The 20,176-nt window shown below is 43.2% G+C and overlaps 1 pseudogene; it reads left to right on the top strand.

The window, feature by feature from the left end:
- The first annotated feature begins 8,493 nt into the window (after positions 1-8,493).
- Positions 8,494-18,089, top strand: LOC127624891 (glycogen phosphorylase, muscle form-like; annotated as a pseudogene).
- Positions 18,090-20,176: the final 2,087 nt, after the last annotated feature.

Raw genomic sequence — 20,176 nt, 5'->3', positions numbered from 1 at the left:
CCTGCTACCACCGTGCTGCCATCCCCTCTGTTCGAGCCACGCAAGAAAAAGCACCGCTCACGGAGGCCGCCAGAGCACGCGGACTTCAGCGACGTCACGCCGGGCCAGTCTCCGCGTGCTTCACCACCACCCGAGGACTCCCTGCCGCCAGTTCTATTCACGCAGGCAGACCAGCACCCCTCCGGAGCGCTGGGTCTCATCTCGTTCGGCGCGTCAGGGGACGACGGTGAAAAGGATGACAGCCTTTCCAAAAATAGAAATTGACGCTGCATCTAACGACTGGCCGGGCTCGGCCTTCGACCCCGCGCCGTCGACACTAGCGGACACGAGCAGGGGCACCAGCATGGACTCAGAAATCGTCCGCATACTGTCCAAAGCCGTGGAAGACCTCAGGCTCGACTGGGCTTCTCCGGAAGAACCCGCCCGCAGCCGGCTGGACGAGTGGTTCCTGCAAGGGCGCCGGCAGGCCCCTCGACAGAGACCCTCCCCTTTCTTCGCCGAAGTTCACGACGAACTCACAAAGTCGTGGAAAGCCCCGCACTCTGCTCGCCTGAAGCCTTCTTTCTCTTCCTCGCTCTCCTCGGTGGGCGGCGAGAGAAAGAGGCTACGAGGAACCCGCCCCTCGAGGAGGCTATGGCCAACAATCTGTGCCCACCCTCCACCGCTGGATGGAAAGCCAAAGCTTCTCATCCCTCGAAGCCCTGCAGATCTACCTCAGCTCTCGCCGGTCGCGCATATGCCGCTGCCGGCCAAGCTGCGTCAGCGCTTCATTCCATGGCTGTTCTGCAGGTCTATCAGGCCAAACTTCTCCGCACCATGGACGAATCTGGACCTGAACCTGAGGCTTTCAAGGACCTGCGCAGCGCCACTGATGTAGCCCTGCGAGCCACAAAGGCCACCGCCCAATCCATCGGCCGGGCCATGGCTAACCTGACTGTCCTTGAGCGCCATCTGTGGCTGACGCTAACAGAAATGAAGGACGCGGATAAGGCGCCATTCCTCGACGCACCTATCGCCCCAAGCGGCCTGTTTGGACCGGCGGTAAAAGAGTTCACTGAACGCTTCACTGAAGCCCAGAAGAATTCGCAGGCTATGCGTCACTTCCTGCCTAAGCACTCCAGCTCCTCACAGAGCCACCAGAGACCGCCTCAGCTGCAGCAGCGAGCCAGGGCGGCGCCTCCCGTCTCCCAGCCCAGACCTGAAACGGATGCTCGACGCCGCTCGCGTTCCGCTAACCGAAAGCAGCCGCCTGAGCGACGGGGACCTCGGCCCAAGATCGTGCTGAACCCAGAGCCTCGTAAGCCTTCCTAGCCATAGGAAGAAAGATAGAGAGTGCGTGTCTCGCAAAAGCCGGACCACTCTCTCCAAAACGTGTAAAACATTACCCAGTCCCCTTACAAGCGGCTGGAAATGTCTGTACAGCAGTCAATGGGCCAGTCACAGAACTCGCTCACCTGCAATCAAACGCCGTTTTAACGGCAACACGCAGAAATCACAAAAAGAGTCATTTTCTGCCTGTGTCACTAAGGGGACACGTGTCCACACTAAAGTGCGCATTCCCACATAGCAATACTGTCCAAACAGTGCCGAATACTTCTCCAGCTCAAGCTGGACGCCCCATAAATGTAGATTGTGTGCCTATTGTCATGTATGCACCACTACACACAAGCACTGTTCCCACAGTTATAAACACTTCCCCAGTAAAAGCGGGAAATACTATAAAGGTAACGCGCGTGCCTGCTGTCATGCATGCACCCCTACACACAAACACTGTATGCATGCCCAAAACCCCCGCCATGGCGGAGGCTTTATGAAAATGGTGCGCGTGCCTACTACGGTATATGCACCCCCACCCATAAGCTGCTCATACAGTTTCAAACAGTTCTCTGGCCCATGCCGCGAGCATCACAGATGTGGCGCATGAGCCAAGAAACTCCCGCTAAGAACGGGAAGCTTTATGAAAGTGGCGCGCGTGCCTATCACAATGTATGCACCCCACCCGTAAACACTGTCTATACAGTTTCAAACATTTCTCCAGCTCATGCTGCGAGCATTCACGGAGATAGCGTGCGTGCCTGTAATCTCACACGCACCCCTGCACTCGGCACTCAACAAAGCTGCTCAGCGCGCTCCAGGCTTCTGAGAGCTGTAAGCTCAGTGTTAGCAAAAGGCAATTCGCCGGCAGGGTCCATACGTCACTGCGACACGCCCCCAGCCAACATTCAGCCCATATCTGTGCGAGCAAAAGCCAGGGAAAAAATCCCCGACATGCCGAAATGGGTTTTGAACATAATAAGACACGGTTACTCGCTTCAATTCGCTCGCAGACCACCCCACTTTTCAGCGGTGGTCGAGACGAAAGTGAGGAAAGATGTTTCACATGTTCTACGCACCGAGGTGCTCAAACTGATAGAGAAGAGCGCTATAGAAACTGTTCCTCCCTCAGGCGGGTTTTTTACAGCCCGAGGCGGGTTTTTACAGCCGCTACTTTCTCGTCCCGAAAAAGGGAGGTGGCCTCCGCCCCATCCTAGATCTCAGACATCTGAACAAAGCTTTAATGATTCGCTCGTTCAGAATGTTAACGACCAAACATATCCTCGCTCAAGTTCGCCCCGGGGATTGGTTTCTATCAGTGGATTTGAAAGACGCTTACTTTCACATTCTGATAGCGCCTCATCACAGGCCATTTCTGAGATTCACTTTCGAGGGACAGTCATACCAGTACACAGTACTACCATTCGGCCTATCATTGGCCCCCCGTACATTCACGAAATGTATGGACGCAGCACTTTCCCCCCTGAGACAGCGGAGAGTGCGAATACTGAATTACCTCGACGATTGGCTAATCCTAGCACATTTAGAGAGCCAGTTAACAACGCACAGATCTTGGATTATCAGTCATCTAGAATGTCTGGGTCTGAGAATCAATTTTGCAAAGAGCGTGCTATCCCCCAGCCAGAATATCTCTTTTCTGGGAATAGTGCTAGTCTCAGTGCAGATGACGGCGCCTCTCATCAGAGCCGCTCGCTATTTGAGCCTTGCAACATCATTCAGAGCGGGCGCGCACGCCCCCGTCAAACGATTTCAAAGGATGCTCGGTCTCATGGCCTCGGCATCAGCTGTACTCCAGCTAGGATTGTTGCACATGCGTCCTCTCCAACGCTGGCTCAAGAGCCGTGTCCCTGCTCACGCGTGGCACTCGGGCCACTTTTTAATCAGAGCGAATCACGGCTGTATAAAAGCCCTGACGCCCTGGAAGGCCGTCGACTGGTATCAAACCGGCGTGAGTCTGGGCGTGAACACGCAGAGAAAAATGATCACGACAGATGCCTACAAAATAGGATGGGGGGCCCTTTACGAGGGCAGGCCTGTCTCCGGTTTTTGGTCAAACCCGAAAAGCGCTACATATAAACTGTCTGGAAATGAAAGCGCTCGCCTTGGCTCTCAGAGCCCTGCTTCCGTACCTGAAAAACGAACACGTCCTGGTCCGAACGGACAACATGACGGTAGTTTCGTATATAAATCGCCAGGGTGGAATCAGGTCGAGCTCCCTGCACTCTATGGCCAGGGAGCTCATCTTATGGTCACAGCACAACCTGCGCTCGCTGAGAGCAGCGCATGTGCCAGGCATCCTAAACCAGGGAGTGGACATGCTGTCCAGAGACAAGGTTCTCCCAGGAGAATGGTCTCTCCACCCCCTGATGGTTCAGTGGTTATGGCAAACCTTGGGCGAAGCAGAGGTCGACCTCTTCGCCTCCAGGGAAAATGCGACTGCCCTCTTTTCTTCTCAAAGAGCACGGACGCTTCGCCCAAGTCTGGCCGAGCCGCCCCTTGTATGCTTTTCCCCCGATCGCGATGCTACCTCAGGTCATCAGTCGGATCAGGGAGGTGAAATGTGCAGTGCTCCTGGTAGCCCCACTCTGGAAGAACCAGACGTGTTTTCCTGAACTGATGCAGATGATGCAATCTGCCCCATGGCCGATTCCGTTGAGGCTGGACCTCCTCAGGCAGGCCAACGTGATGATTCTTCATCCCCACCCCAATCTGTGGGCCCTTCATGCATGGCCCCTCAACGGGTTCCAGAGAACCTCCCCAGCGGAGTGTTGAGAACCATCACTGAGGCGCGAGCCCTCTACAGGCCTTATATGCCCAAAAGTGGAAAGTGTTCAGTGACTGGTGCGATACCAAGAGCTTGAACCCCAAATCGTGCGAGATACCAAGTGTACTCGCCTTTTTGCAAGAGCTGCTGGAGGCGGGCCGCACACCCTCCATGCTCAAAGTCTATGTGGCTGCCATACCGGCATCACCCAATCCTGATAAAGGACGCTCATTAGGGAAAAACGACCTAATCATTCGTTTCCTAAGAGGCGCTAGGAGGATGAACCCTCCTCGCCCCCCCTCGGTACCGATCTGGGACCTGGCCACGGTCCTGGACGCACTCAAGAGTGCCCCGTTCGAACCTCTCCGAACCGTGCACCTTAAACAGCTCTCACTCAAAACTGCGCTCTTGCTGGCGCCGCCTCAGTCAAGAGAGTGGGCTGACCTGCACGCGCTGTCATCAAGCTGCTTGCCTGGAATTTGGACCTAACGACTGCAGAGTTGTCCTTAGGCCAAAGCACGGGTATATTCCTAAAGTGCTCTCCACACCCTTCAGAGTACAGGTGATATCTCTGGCAGCGCTATCGTCTTCAGCAGACTAAAGCGACGCTAATTTACTCTGCCCGGTCAGGGCTCAGAGTATAATTGGAACGTTCTGCCCGTTCAGACAGACGGAACAATTATTCGTATGCTTTGGCGGCCGCACTAAAGGTCTCGCAGTTTCAAAGCAAAGAATATCGCGCTGGATAGTAGATGCTATAGCGCTGGCTTATGAAGCCAAGGGCCTTCAATGCCCCTTAGGCGTCAGAGCTCACTCTACGAGGAGCATGGCCTCCTCGTGGGCGTGGTCGAGTGGGATACCCATTGAGGATATTTGTGCGGCGGCAGGCTGGGCCTCGCTCGACATTTATCAGGTTTTATAACCTACAGGTCCCCTCATTGCATTCCAACATTCTATCAGCCTGACTGTAGTATGGACTGGAGTACATATATGCTGAGCATTATCTCCTCCCTTATAAGGTCCGTCTCTGACTGACTTAGGGAGTTTTTATGCATATCAGTAAAAAGAAAATCAGTACATAAGATATGTGCGTGTGTTTTTACAATGAGCCCCACCATGGGCCACCTTGGGGCAAAGGCTCTGTATTATCCCATTATATAGCTCGCCGTTGGCCGGCTCGTTGAATAATCACTTTGTTTAAGGCTCAGGCATCTGCCTCTGGCTTTATAGAGCGAAGTCAGCACACACTGCGTTTTGCATGGTGTTCCCATAGCGTAAGCTACTTACGCAATAGGAGAGACCTCTCGAGAGGGAACGACTCGGTTACTAACGTAACCTCGGTTCCCTGAGAGGAGGGAACAAGTATTGCGTAAGCTGCCGTGCTTGTGCTTGGTCAGTCGCTTCAGTCGATTGAACCTAAAGAACTCTCATGACGGGACGCCTAATATATAGCCTTAGCCACGCCAATCTTGGCGGGCTCTGAGCGCTGAGCGTGAAGCGCTCATTGGTCGCTGCGTTCAGAGTCGCCCGTCATTGGTTCGAAGCAAGTTGCCGCAGCACAGCCAATGACCGAGCTGCCTCGCTCATTGCTGTCTGCTGTGCAGCTGCAATGCGTTTTACATAAAGACTTCAATATTTCTCGAGAAACGGAGTTTTCCCATAGCGTAAGCTACTTACGCAATACTCGTTCCCTCCTCTCAGGGAACCGAGGTTACGTTAGTAACCGAGTCGTTTTAGTGCAGTTTGTGGACTTTAAGACAGTCCCTTACACATGAACCATGAGACCATAGATAAACATCGTACCTAAAACTAACTCTTCCCGCTCGCTGTTTTTTCTTTCTGTGTATAAAGTTTCCTGTTACTGTTTTCCAGAGAGAGAAAAAAATTCCAAATTATTTAAGTTTTCAGCCAGTGACCTTCATTCTTTTGTCACGTGACAGCCGTATAGGCTATGCTCATACTGCTGTCATGTGACAAAAGAATGAACGACTCGGAAAAGAAGATTCCAGAGGTGAACCAATCATTTCTGTCTCATAATTTGTTCTTGGCTGCATTATCCATTTTTCCGTATTGGGACTATAATCAAAATTTGCGTAAGCAAACGTGTTTGGGGGGGGATTTGGCTATTGAAAATGTAACATTTTAATTTAATTTTAGACTTGAATAAAGATTCGTTCATTTCGCTGAACGAGACTCAAAGATTAAAGTCAGTAAAATGATCTGATCTTCACATCACTATTTGTATCTGGATTTTGTGTTGTTTTTTCTGATTGCTCTTTTGTTTTTGCCATTGTGTTTTATGATTTGTTGATGTGTTTCTGAATTGTTATTTTGTCTTTGGATTTGCCGTTGTTTTTTTTAGATTTGCGGTTTATTTTGCCCTTCACGGCCACATACAAATCCATCAATCTGGGAAGGACTTCTCTAAAGACGAACTTAGTCCATTAAAATCATGTCTATTCAATATGCAACACACACACCATAAAAAACAAATAATAAAAGTATTTTTGATACGTTTTTCTGGAGTTAAACTTATAAATGTGTCAGTGGTGTAACTGTACGAAGAACAGAGCTCTGTACTCTCAAGGTGTGGTCACATCGTATACGTCTTTGTTTCCGAAGTCTGCTCTGTGATATCCTCCATTGTTTATATGTAAATCAGAGCTAGACGGACGTTTTTGACTGCTGCTCCGCATTCAGCTGTTTTGCTTTCGTTATTGCACATAATAATAAAGATGCAGCGCAAACACTGGTGTGTCGAGTACGCGTTTCTAAGTTATAAGCTGACACGGTGTCTAAAAACTCCTGCGTGAGACCGTTAAAGCCCATCTAGCGCATGTTAACAATTAAAACAATTTATAAACAGCAGCAGCGGACGGATGCATTAAAACTGTACAGATAACATACTTGGCTGATTTACATATTGAAAACTTAAATGGCCCATGTCTGCGAACACACCCCGACTAATTATCAACATTCATGAGGTGAACTTTAAAATCAGTCAACGTTGAATGGGTGCTATGTGACAGATTGCAGTGTGCTGCCAAGTGGTTTTAGTACATTTTCTCCCGAACCAAGTTCAGGCATGTGGATATTGCACCAGAACAAAGGCAAGCGCATGCATGACGCTTCTACAAATAAATGAAAAGGCAATTTGTGCATGGTCTCTTAAGGACTTCAGATGACAATAACAATCAGTTATAATCACATTGTAATATCATGACATTTGTGCCTGAGGAGGACGCTACAGTAGTCTTTTAAGCCTCCTGCTTGGCCACACTCATGTTGACCTTTCGTGACCCTTCATCACTGAGAGCTCTTGGGTAACCAGGATCAGCACCCTCTAATCATCTTGCTCTAAACAAGTTTACAGATAAAACAAAGTGCAAATTTTGCACACCTTTTGTCTACTGCACCATCTACAACTATGTGCAACTCTCTGATATACAGGTCTTAACATTACGAATATGAATGAAAGAATCAGATTATCAAAAGCATCATATTTACATACATTACAAGCACAATAATGCACTGCTGCCAGATGATCCTGTCATGTGCATGCATTCCATAATAAAGCAACTTGAAATGCCAGGTGATTTCAGTACTTTACAATAGCTTCTTTACAACAGTTGTATTGCTCAGTTAATTTTTCAAATAACAGAACAACAAAATTTTGAAATGAGTCAATATTTTTATTTCAGTGCAAAGGTTACTTGAGGGATCTTCTCTTTTTTTACTGTAAACACCAGAACGAGCAAGCAGTAGAAACAGTGTGCTTGAATATGTAAGTGCTCAATGCAATAAAATCCTAGATTCGGAGAGAAGACAGGATTTGTTACCACTTCTCATCCCTGACCTTTTCCTCTCCAGTCTAGCTCAAGGTCCCTGGATAGAACAGATGTCTACGATATAAAAGGTCAAAAGTTGCTCCCTAAAAGATAGGTCACCGTAGAAACTAATATGAGTGGAACAGGTGGGATGTAAATCTACCTCATTACAAACAGTCAGCAGATCTCAAAGAGTTATATACATAAACACTGCCTAGACTTTTATATAATGCTATGGAAATGAGAGGTATATTATACTGTACCTCTTGAAATGAACACTATAAAAACGTAGAAGTAATTAGTAGAAATTATTTCCTTCCATGCACCCATTGATCTATGAAACTACATTTAGTTTCTTTCCTTACTATTTTGGTGGGCATTGGCAATAAACCTTGACTTGCTAATTAAAGCTCAAATGAGGCTCATACGTGTTTCCTTGAAAGCATGACTGTTATTTATCTGGAGCTCAGCCAACACTGCAGAAGTGATACAGAATATAGACTAAGACTGTTTAGCCCAAGACAGACAATTGTATTACAATGAATGGGAGAAATTGCAACGGCCAATATGGTGGATGTAAAAAAAGGAAAACCCACCTTACAGGTAAAAGAGCCAAGTACCTTTTAGATACAGACATCGCCTGTCAGTCAACACGACTGACAGGCTGGAGAAGCCTGACAAATAGCAGTTTTTGTAGCATTACCAGAGCAGAAGAAGCACAATTAACACTATTACCATTGTTGTCAGATTTAACATGTTTTGTCTTTTTTATCGTAATCTTAAACAACCTTTTTGGAGAATTTCCCCATTCAAGAAGATAGGAGCTATATTTTTATGCCGCTTGTGTCCATAGGAAATAGCTGCCCGGGAGCACTTCAAAAATGGCAGCAGAGTGCACTAACTTGCCTTTAAAGGGACTTTCACACAAGCTTGATCTAAGAAACAAATTCCAAGAATTTAAAGAATCTTCTGGATGCTATGAGAGTGGGCAGACAGGTTCTGGAGACCCTATACATTGTCCGTGTTCCAAGCAAGGGATAGTTCACCCAAAAATGAAATTTCTGGGATCACTTACTCATATGTTGTTACAAACCCATAGTACATTATTTCTTCTTGCAACATGTTAGTGCGCACCCTTCTTCATGACTGCGGTTGAGGTAGGTGTAGGTTTAGGAGAAGGGTTTGGGTTAGATTTAGGTTTTAGGGTAAGATTTATAAATATATGTAAAGTGATTATAGCATTGTGATTGCACAACTTCTATAACTAAACATTAAATCTCGACATATCTTGAAAATCTGATGATATTAAAGGAGACCTATTATGCCCCTATTTACAAGATGTAATATTAGTCTCAGGTGTTCCCAGAATGTGTCTGTGAAGTTTTAGCTCAAAATACCCTACGGATCATTTATTATACAATGTTGTAAATGCCTCTTTTTGGGTAGAATCAAAAACACGCTGTTTTCGTGTGTGTCTCTTTAAATTCAAATGAGCTGCTGCTTTCCTGCCAATGATCTAGTTCAATAAGATCAATACAATCAGAGACAGTGGTAACTTTAGTAACATTAGCCTTGGAATCATCTAACAAGCACATTCGGAAAGGCGATTTGCAAACATTCACAAAATATAAAGTGCAGGATATAAAGCTGGAACATAAACAGTTGGTAGTGATCCATGCTTGAGAATTAGATTTTTTTTAAATCCTGCTTTATATCCACACTCATTCACAAAGCAGACCGGTGTAAAATTATTTGCACAAATAAACACATTTTTGTTTGTTTTGGGGCACATTTCCTTCAAAAACAAAAATTGTCCACTGCGTATTCAGTGGTTCTGATGCCGGGAGTACATGAAGACTCTTATGTTCACTTTTACAGCTAACAAAAGAACATTTATGATGCTTACGAAGCCGAGACATTATTCTCACTGTATGGCGGACTGTGTGTAGATCACTCAGGATCTATGATAATAGGGTGGAGTCCATCACCAGTCTTGGGCAAGGCCTTCTCTAACGTGACATCACATTAGAGCAAAAATGAAAAACATTCATTCTCACACACGGTTTTTGATTAATAAAAATATAAGATAGAGAATTGGGTGGACTTTTAACATTGTAGGGTGGTTGCGAACACACACTGCCGACTCACATTTATGTACAAACACCATGTAAAACTGAATTTTGAATAATAGGTCCCCTTTAAGGATTGACAGTTTGAAGAGGCAGATGACTGGCTGTGGTATGGAAACCAATGGTAGAAGGTCTGCCCAGAATACGTGCTCCATGTGCACTTTTATGTTTGGACAGAGCATCACCCAGATTGAGTCAAATGGCTGGAAACTCAGGTATAATTTAACACGTAGCTTCATTTGAGCAAATACTAAAGGTGATTGTCATGAAATCCATCAGGATGGTGTCATGGTCCTAATTTACTCCAAAATAAAAAGAAATAAATTATATTTTGTATATTGGAAATTAAATTTTTACATTGTGACAGTTGTGCACATTTTATCACCCAATTCCCTTTACCGCAACGCAGAAAAAAAGATTGTCATTATGATACTCTCATTGCCGCAATATATAAATTATATAATTTATATAGTATTTATATATCATATTAGTACTTGGTATTTGTTTTGCTGATTTTACTTTAAAAAGTCTTTAATGTAATACAGTACAAACAAATGACTGTTATGGTAATAAGAATCATCAACGAGTATGTTTACAAGCACATTCTTACACCGATTATGCTTAATTAGCTGACAATGTGTGTGGTCATGTAAACACATTTCACTGCCTACCTTAATCAGTGTTCTTCTTATTATTATTTTTATTTGGCGGTTAGCAACTATTTCTTGTGCATTACCGCCACCACTGGACTGGAGTAAGGCACGGGAGTTACTGGCTATTCTTTACTGTTATAAACAAACAAAATATACCAGCAATTAAACAAATATCGATAAAAAAAAAAAAAAAAAAAAAAACACAATTAAGTTAATCTTATATCCTTTTTAAAAGTCCTGTACTTTTCAAAAAAGAAAGTAAGAAATCAAAACTCTCCCTTGAACTTCTGTTCAATAGTGTTTTAGTTTCTAAAGACATTTTCTTTGCTTTCAACTCATTAACAAGCCTTTGCCTTGCCTCATTGTATTTATGACAGTACATTATTACATGCTCTACTGTTTCAGGTATATTACACTGGCAATACTCACAATTTCCATCTCCATGCTTTTTTATTACAAACATTGTACTATTCAACTTTGTATGACCCAACCTCATCCTAGTCAGCACAATTTCTTCCTGTCTTGATCTGGTTATGTGTATGTCTTTTCCCACTTTCCCCTGTATCCTATATAGATATCTTCCTGAGCACCCATTATCCCAGATATGTTGCCACTTTTTAATAGTTTTAGCCTTAACTATACTTTTTATCTCTGCTTTACTGTACTTCACATCTATATCTATATTGCTTTTTTCTGCTGCTCTCTTTGCATGCTCATCGGCCATTTCGTTACCTTCCACTCCTATATGGGCTGGAACCCATACGAATGTCACCCTCCTTCCTGATGCTTGTATTCCATTTGCTAGCTGTAAAATTTCAATTAAAATATATTCCCTTGAATCAGACCGATAATTCTGAATACTGAACATTGCTGAACTTGAATCAGAGGCAATCACTGCCTGCAGACAATTGTCCTTAACTCTTTCCCCGCCAGCGTTTTTAAAAAAAAGTTGCCAGCCACCGCCAGGGTTTTTGACGATTTTCGCTAAACTTTAAAGGGGTCATGACATGGTTTTTTTTATTGTATTATTATGTTCCCTTAGGTGCAATTATAGTATTAATATATTTTTTTTTAAGAAAAACTTTTAAAATCTAGTGATTTATGACCTTTTCCCACCCTGTTTCTCATCCTCTGATTCAAACAGTCTGTTTTGGGGGCGTTTTCCATTTGAGACTTCAGTGTTAACGCCCACTGTTATGATTGGCTAACGTCAGTGCCTATGTATCAATTATTGACGCCCCCAGCCAGAACAATATGCAAGTAAACTAAGTAAAAACACTGTGATTATTCATAATGAATGAAATTGCGCTTTAAAAAGTAGTTTAAAGTTTAAAATAGATTACTTACAGTTTGCGTCGTCGTTGTTCCCAGAATAGTCGGCATGGACTTATCTTTGAGCAACAGTTTTCTGGCAAAGCCAGCATCATATTGAGATTTGTTCTCAAAACAGTCATCCTTAAAATGTACAGAACAAACGCTTAAGTTAACACTGCCGTGACTGGGTCGTCCGCAAAAAATAAACTGCATCCATTTTTCCCTGACGTCTGGATCTTTCGGCAGCTTATTCAGAGGTTTTGTTTGACCACAGCCAGGAACAGCACATCTGTGTGGCATCGTAATTTTCCTGTGCACAAGTAGTCTCTGTCAGAGCTCGCTGTCCATCGACTGAACACTTGTGAGGCGCACGGCGATACGAAATGAGCGTAGTTGTCTTGCGCTTAAAGCGTAGTTATCTTGTGCTGGAGGCGGTCATATGCAAACGCTGTTACGTCACTTCTAACCGACACGTCACTTCTAACCATGAATCCAGAACGAGCTGTATTTTGAGCTTGATTAAATAAATGATTCGTTTAGAATGGGGAGGACGTCTTAAAATATTAAACTTGCAGGACGTTTTAATGATACAAAGACCTCTTATATACCAAAAGATCAAGGCAAATTTGGTTTCTCATGTCATGACCCCTTTAATGGCCCGCAGAATATTTTCTTCCATGAATATATGAAGATGCTATATATCAAAATAAAGATCTGGGCCTCTGCTTTTAGGCAAAAAAAAAAAAAAAACGATTTTATTTTATCTTCATTTGTTCTTTTTTTATTGCGACTTGAACAGAGGTAGGTTTTTGTCAAAAAACAACATTTCAGACAAAAAGCTGAGAAAAAGGCATGTTTATGTCTGATATTTTGAGCTTCTCATACTCCACTTCTTCATGTTTGAGACGATCGCAGTCTGTTTCTTTGATCAAAGAGTTGCGTACTCTTTCAAAACATGCGCAGGGGTCTTCCTTACCGTATAACACCTAAAACACGGAAACCCGGAAAATTCCGTGTTTGGCGGGGAAAGAGTTCGGTGTAAGGTCATTAACAGCTTAAGAATAAACTGATTGACATGTGTAGAGTTTTGCCCATTACCCGGAATTGCAAAAGTAACGTTTTCTCCTCTGAACAAAACAGCAGCATAAAAGCGTCTCTACTCGCTCAAATACTAAGACTGAGCAAGGACTAAACAAAAGGCAGGGTATAAACAGAGAAATCACAGGTGTAAGCAATTAACTAATTACAGACAAGAGGAAAAACACAAGGTGAGCAATGACTCCACCTAAGTGGCCAACACTGTGGGAAATATAACAATCATTACAGCTAACAGTAAAGTTAAACGTTAGTATGATTGCAGTAATGAATAGTGGGGAATAAAATGTGCTTAGGTGTCCTGAAAATATACAATTATAAAAATCTGTTTCTATTGTGTTTACAGGTTGTCTTGGCTTTGCCATATGACACCCATGTACCCGGCTACAGAAACAGCATAGTAAACACCATGAGGCTGCGGTCTGCCAATGCCCCTTGCATGTTCAACCTGAAAGACTGTAAGTACCAGTAACAGCTATAGTAGCTACTCTTTAGCTAAAAGAAACAGACATCAACAATTCGGTCCCACATGTTCTCCCCGTTTTCAGTTAATGTTGGTGGCTACATTCAGGCTGTGTTGGACAGGAACCTGATCGAGAACATCTCTAGTGTGCTTTACCCAAATGACAACGTCAGTACCATACCATTGCCTCTCTGCGAAGTATTCACAATTTCCAATTTAAAGACAACCATCGTTCTGCACAGATTTCACACTGGGTTGGTTATTGAACGGTTAAATACTTGCTTTAAGCTTTTGTTCCCTGTCTCCATGCAGTTCTTTGAGGGTAAGGAGCTCAGACTGAAGCAGGAATACTTTGTGGTGGCTGCGACATCATCCGTCGCTTCAAGGCCTCCAAGTTTGGCTCCAGGGAGATTTTGCGCACTGATGCTTTGTTACTGAATGTGATTTATAACTCTTTATTTTTATTTTTTTTTAAGTAAACCTTATGTAAATGAATTATCCCTTTGCTTATACAGTTTATAACACTGCATTGAACAACCACAGGCTGAAGCTAATACTAGAGGGTAACAAAGTAGTTACCTCGATACTTGTTCCTGACAATACTGTATGTCAAATTTATTCTGAATGCCATCATTGCATTCACTGTTTTTAATACATTAAAAAATATTCCTTATTGATACTAAACAATGAATAAAGCCCTGCTGAAAAGACCTGCTAATCCAACATGCAGATCTCATGGCTGGTTTATACTGGTTAGGTTCTGGTGAAGCTGGCCAACCAGTATGTTTTTTTTTTTTCTGGTAAATCTTTTTAAGCAAAGAATGCTGGTTAAGCTAGTCAAAAGGCCTTTTGGAACACCAGCACACTTGCACTCAAAACCAGCTATTCTGTTTTTTGTTTTGTTTTCAGCAGGTGTCGATAAATTACTCTGATGTTGCTTGAAGGGGCTCATAGTGCAAACATAGTCCACCAGATAAGCTGAAAGCCAAACTATGTTTTCTTCCTGCAGGCGTGGGATATCTGTGTGAAGACCTGTGCCTACACCAATCACACTGTGCTACCTGAGGCTCTGGAACACTGGCCTATCAACCTGTTCCAGACCCTGCTGCCCCGCCACCTCGAGATCATCTAGGACAGGGGTGCCCAATACGTCGATCGCGATCTACCAGTCGATTGCAAAGGCAATGCTGGTAGATCGCACAAAATTTAAATGTACTTTCGTTAAATTTTTATAAAAATAAATATAATGTCTTTCCTTCTTTTAGTTTCTGTTTGACTTGCACTTGACGAGTAAATATTGACCAGGCGAGGTTTTGTTTATGCAGTTGCCATGACAACTAGGTTTGCACATACACGCCTTCCAAGGACTTCTGAGAACAGAGCGCGAAATTGTCTGATTCCATTCAGTTTCGCCTAATCCGGGCAGTAGCATCACAATTTCGCGCTCTTTTCTCAGAAGTACTTGGAAGGCGTGTATGCGCAAACCTAGTTGTCATGGCAACTGAATAAACAAAACCTCGCCTGGTCAAAATTTACTCGTCATCAGAATAAGGTAAATGCCCTGGCTATTGTAATCTATTGTGCTGTAGGTGTTTTGGGTTTAGTGTTAAAACTGAATGATATTAACATTGAACATTGTTATATATTTTTTTATTAATTAGAAGATTAATTCCATGTAGGGATACATGCAGTAGTCCCAACAAGCATTTTCTTATTTTAAATGAAACTGTATTTATTAGTTGGTAGATCTTATTGAGTTGGTCATTTAAAAGTAGATCATCACACAAAAAAGTGTGGGCACCCCTGATCTAGGAGATAAATCGATGCCACCTAGAGGTCTGACATTATACAATTATCAATCAATCAATAAATCAATCAAGTCTGCCTGCCTGCATTTCTGTCTATCCGCCTGTCCATCCCAGACCATGACAGGCCAGTTTTTTGAGTGCTTATTTTGTAAGCTTTACAGTTTTTGTGTAGTATGCATTATGTGTTTGTTTTCATTACATGTAGCCTCTCTTTACCCCGGTGATATGGACCGACTGTGCCACATGTCTCTGATTGAGGAGGGGCCACAAAGAGAGTCAACATGGCTCATCTTTGCATCATAGGCCCTCATGCAGTCAATGGTGTAGCACATATTCATGCTGATGTTCTAAAAGCTACTGTGTACATTATGTATCATATTTCTCTTGCAAATACACATAGGCCTACATAACAAACTGTGTTAACCAATAGAACCTTCACATATTGCCTTAAAGGGACAGTTCATTAAAAATGAAAATGCTCTCATCATTTACTCACCATCATGTTGTTCCAAAACTGTATGACTTTCTTTATTACACAGGAGATGTTAGGCAGTATGTTAGTCTCAGTTACCATTCACTTTCATTGCACCTTTTTTGATATAATGAAAGTGAATGATGACTGAGACTGTCAATCTGCCTAACATCTACTTTTGTGTTCCAAGGTAAAAGAACATGATGGTGAGTAAATTATGACAGCGCTTTCATTTTTGGGTAAGCTATGCCTTTATGCTGTGGTATATATGTACAGATTCAAAGACTTCTATGAAATAGACCCACACAAGTTCCAGAACAAAACCAATGGCATCACCGCTCGCCGCTGGTTAGTCTTGTGCAACCCTGGCTTGGCTGAGGTCATTGCAGAGGTTGGTACAGTTGTTTACACCTACAGTAGATGTTTTTCACATTAACATAATTGAGAAACGATCACCAACTGTGGAAGAAACACTTGAGAAAGAGAAAGTTTGTGTGTATTTTCTGCAGAAACATGAATTGCTCTTTTATATAATGCACAATCCCATGGTTTGTTGATCACCATATTACTCTAGCAAGAGGAAAGGTTCCATCTAACATAAAATATGTAACATATGCTCAAATGTTTGTGCATGTTAGAGAATCGGAGAGGACTTTATCCGTGACTTGGATCAGCTACAAAAACTTCGAAACAGGTTAGAAAAGGATTCATATGTGGCCTATTTCTAAACAGAAATCAGTGACATTTTGTGGTTTCATAATTTAGAGTTGGTTTCTGTAGATGTTCTTGCTTCTTCTAGGAGAACAAGCTGAAGTTCGCTGTGCACCTGGAAGAGCACTACAAAGTAAAGATTAACCTCAACTCCATGTTTGACCTGCAAGTCAAGAGAATTAATGAGTACAAGTGGCAGTTGCTGAACTGCCTGCACATCATCATTTTCTACAACTGTGAGTGGATTGGGATGGGATGTAATGGGATGATACAGAATATATAGAATTGTGTATATTATTGACCAAAAAAAAAGAAAAATCATATCGAGGCAAAACTCAATATTTAAAAGTGTTAAACCTAGTTTTCTATCCATGTGATTAAATTACCCATCAAATATCATAATTTCTCTATCGCTTGATTTTACCCCTACTGCACTTTGTTTCTACACTAGTAAGTGCTTAAAGTGCTTGAATTTAGCTTTCAGAAATGTAAGTACTGGAATACCTGGAAAATTGCCTTTTGTTGAAAATTGCTTGAGATTATAACAGAACATTTCTTCTGTGTAGTGTCCATCAAAGATCATATCCCGTCATCCCACACACCACTATTATTGAATAATGTTTCTTTTAGTATACTTTTATGTTCAGATAAAAAATAAGTATTCATTTGTATCACAAATAGCACAGATGTGCTAAAAAAAACTAGACTACTCTATCGTTATTAAATAAACTGCAACACCTGTGTGAGTCTGTGAGATGCATTAAACTCTTAAAGAGACAGTACCATAACAGCACTTGTTATGCATATGAATGTAAACCAAATGTTATTATTTGTAAATGTATACATTATTTCAAACAATGACTGCTCCTTTTATTATTATACTGTATTTACAATTTCAAGAAATAATATTAATTTATAGAAAGTAGAATTTTAATATTTGTTTTATTTTAAATGTGGGGGGCCTGGGCAACTTAGCAAGTAAAGACACTGATTACCACACCTGGAGTTACAAGTTCAAATCCAGGGTGTGCTGAGTGACTCCAGTCAGGCTTCCTAAGCAACCAGTTGCTAGGGTGGGTAGAGTCACGTTGGGTTAACCTCCTCGTGGTCACTATAATGTGGTTCTCGCTCTTGGTGGGGCGTGTGGTGAGTTGTGCTTGGATGCTGCGGAGAATAGCGTGAAGCCTCCACATGCGCCAGATCTCCGCGGTAACGTGCTCAACAAGTCATGTGATAAGATGCACAGATTGACGTCTCAGACGTGGAGGCAACTGAGATTTGTCCTCCGCCACCTGGATTTGGAGCGCATTGGGAATTGGGCATGCCAAATTGTGGAGAAAATTTGATTATAATAATCAAGACAAACAAATTATTAAAAAATGTAATATTTTCACATACTTTTTCAGGACAGGTTATGTTAACTTCTATTGATTGTTCTGCACCTGATCAGCCTTAATGTAGCCCACTATTTTTAAAGGCTCATTTGTGTGATCTTTTCTCATAGTGAAAGGTATATGAGAAATTCTTATTATTTAAACTTTGAACGTTTATATTGTGTATTAAAGAACTTTCTTTCGATGAGAAATTATAATGTGCATTTTGTGCAATTTAAAAATAAGCACAATTTTCTGCCATACTTTGTCACTGAAGTGTTATCATATAGAATCTAGAAAATTTAGAATCATAAATTTATATTGATACATATTGTATATTGTACCGAATTGTGAGATAACCATATTGTTCCATCCCTTGTACTTTCACACCATTTTTTGTCTTTCTCAATCATATGGCATATTTAAACAATCATTTTCGAGAGTCTGTGCTATATTGTGAATTTGGTCACAGCTACAACAGATCACGCTCCGTTGAGTTTGTCAGTTTGTTTTGTATGTGTTTTCATTTTCTCTTCCTCATGTTTTGCAAGCACGACCGGCATGCATGATCGGCTTTTCCATGGGAACACTGATTGTTCCTGGGGGAACGCTGATCATGCCACTGATTTGCGTGCCAAGCAACACCTGTTTTCCCTTAATTCAGTCCCTTCTTTAGCCCGAAGTGTTCTCAGTATCTTTGCTAGATTGTTGTTTGATGTTGAGTAGTGTCTTGGCCAAGAGCCAAGAGCCGCCGCTGAACCATCAGTGAGACAACGTACACCTTGGCCCAAACAGATGCCTCGCCCATTCCCCTTGGGCAGCAGGCGCGTTCCTGACCAACACAACGCCGTGAAGAGGAGTCTGGAGCCTGCAGTTCTTCTTGGCCCAGATCCAAAGAAAGCCCAGCTCGACACACATGCTGTTCTGCTTCAGCATCCAGACCATTCACCAGTGTCTGTCTCAATTCAAACTGGGGAAAGCATTTCCTCTGAAGTCTTTTCAGAAAATGCTGGGTTGTATGGCGGCAGCATCTGCCATCGTATCATTAGGTCTTTTATACATGAGACCTCTCCAGTGCTGGCTCAAATACTATGCACTACGCCTGGTGACGGAGGCACATGCGTGTCACCGTGACTCGCCGCTACCTGGCTGCTCTAGCACCATGGACAGCTCCAAACTTTTATCAGCACTGTGTGATTATGGGTCAGGTTATCAGATGGAAATTGGTGACCACGGATGCGTCCAACAAGGGTTGGGGCACGCTGTGTGATGGATGCCCAATGGACAGACAATATGTCAGTGGTGGGGTACATAAATCGCCAGGGTGGCACTCGATCGCTGCTTATGACGAGCCTTGCGTAACTCATGTGGAGTGCAAGTCATCTCCTCTCCCTGTGCGCAACATATGTTCCGGGCCGTCTGAACTGTGGTGCAGACATGTTGTCACACCAGGGACCGATGGAGGGGGAATGGAGACTTCATCCTCAGACAGTTTTGTGAAATGTTCAGCAAAGCGGAAGTCGATATATTTGCCTCCGCAGAGACAGCCCACTGCCCTCTTTGGTCCATGTCCCAAGCCCCGATGGGAATGGGCACCTTGGCTCACAAGTGGCCGGCTAAACGCAAATTTGCATTCGGTCCAGGGCTTTTAAAAGCCACCATCTATCCCTAAAAAGGCTATGTGCCTAAGGTGCTTTCCACACCCTTTAGGGCTCAGATAGGGCACCTACAAGCTTTCTTTTCTCCAACATCTAATTCAGATGAGGAGCAGTTTATTTATTATGCCCCATGAATCCATTACACACGTATGTAGTGTGTACTCGCCAGTTTAGACTGTTGGATTGTTGATGCGATCACCCTCGCTTATGAGTCACAGGGTATTAGATCACTAATTGGTGTAAATGCGCATTCAACTAGAGGCTTCCTCATGGGCATGGACAAATGGATATATGCTTTGTAGCAGGATGATCTTCGCAGAACACGTTTGCGAGGTTTTTAGTACCTAAATGTGGCATCCATCGCTTCGCAAGTCCATTCTGTCTAGAGTGCTACTATTCCTTTACCCAGCGGGTAAGCCCGAGCTCCTTATTCGGGTGGGCTACCTGTTAAAATTTGAATACAGCCGACTGGGTGTAATAGTCAATGTTCTGCCTCAAAAAGACACATTCACCCAGTAAACAATCAATAAGTTCAACAAATTACAACAATGTTCAACTGGTAACATCTAAATCA

Source organism: Xyrauchen texanus, chromosome 31 (assembly GCF_025860055.1).
Source record: "Xyrauchen texanus isolate HMW12.3.18 chromosome 31, RBS_HiC_50CHRs, whole genome shotgun sequence".
In the NCBI taxonomy this organism is placed as follows: Eukaryota; Metazoa; Chordata; class Actinopteri; order Cypriniformes; family Catostomidae; genus Xyrauchen; species Xyrauchen texanus.
Note: the sequence above shows the minus strand (reverse complement) of the source record. Positions and strands in the feature narration are given on the sequence as shown.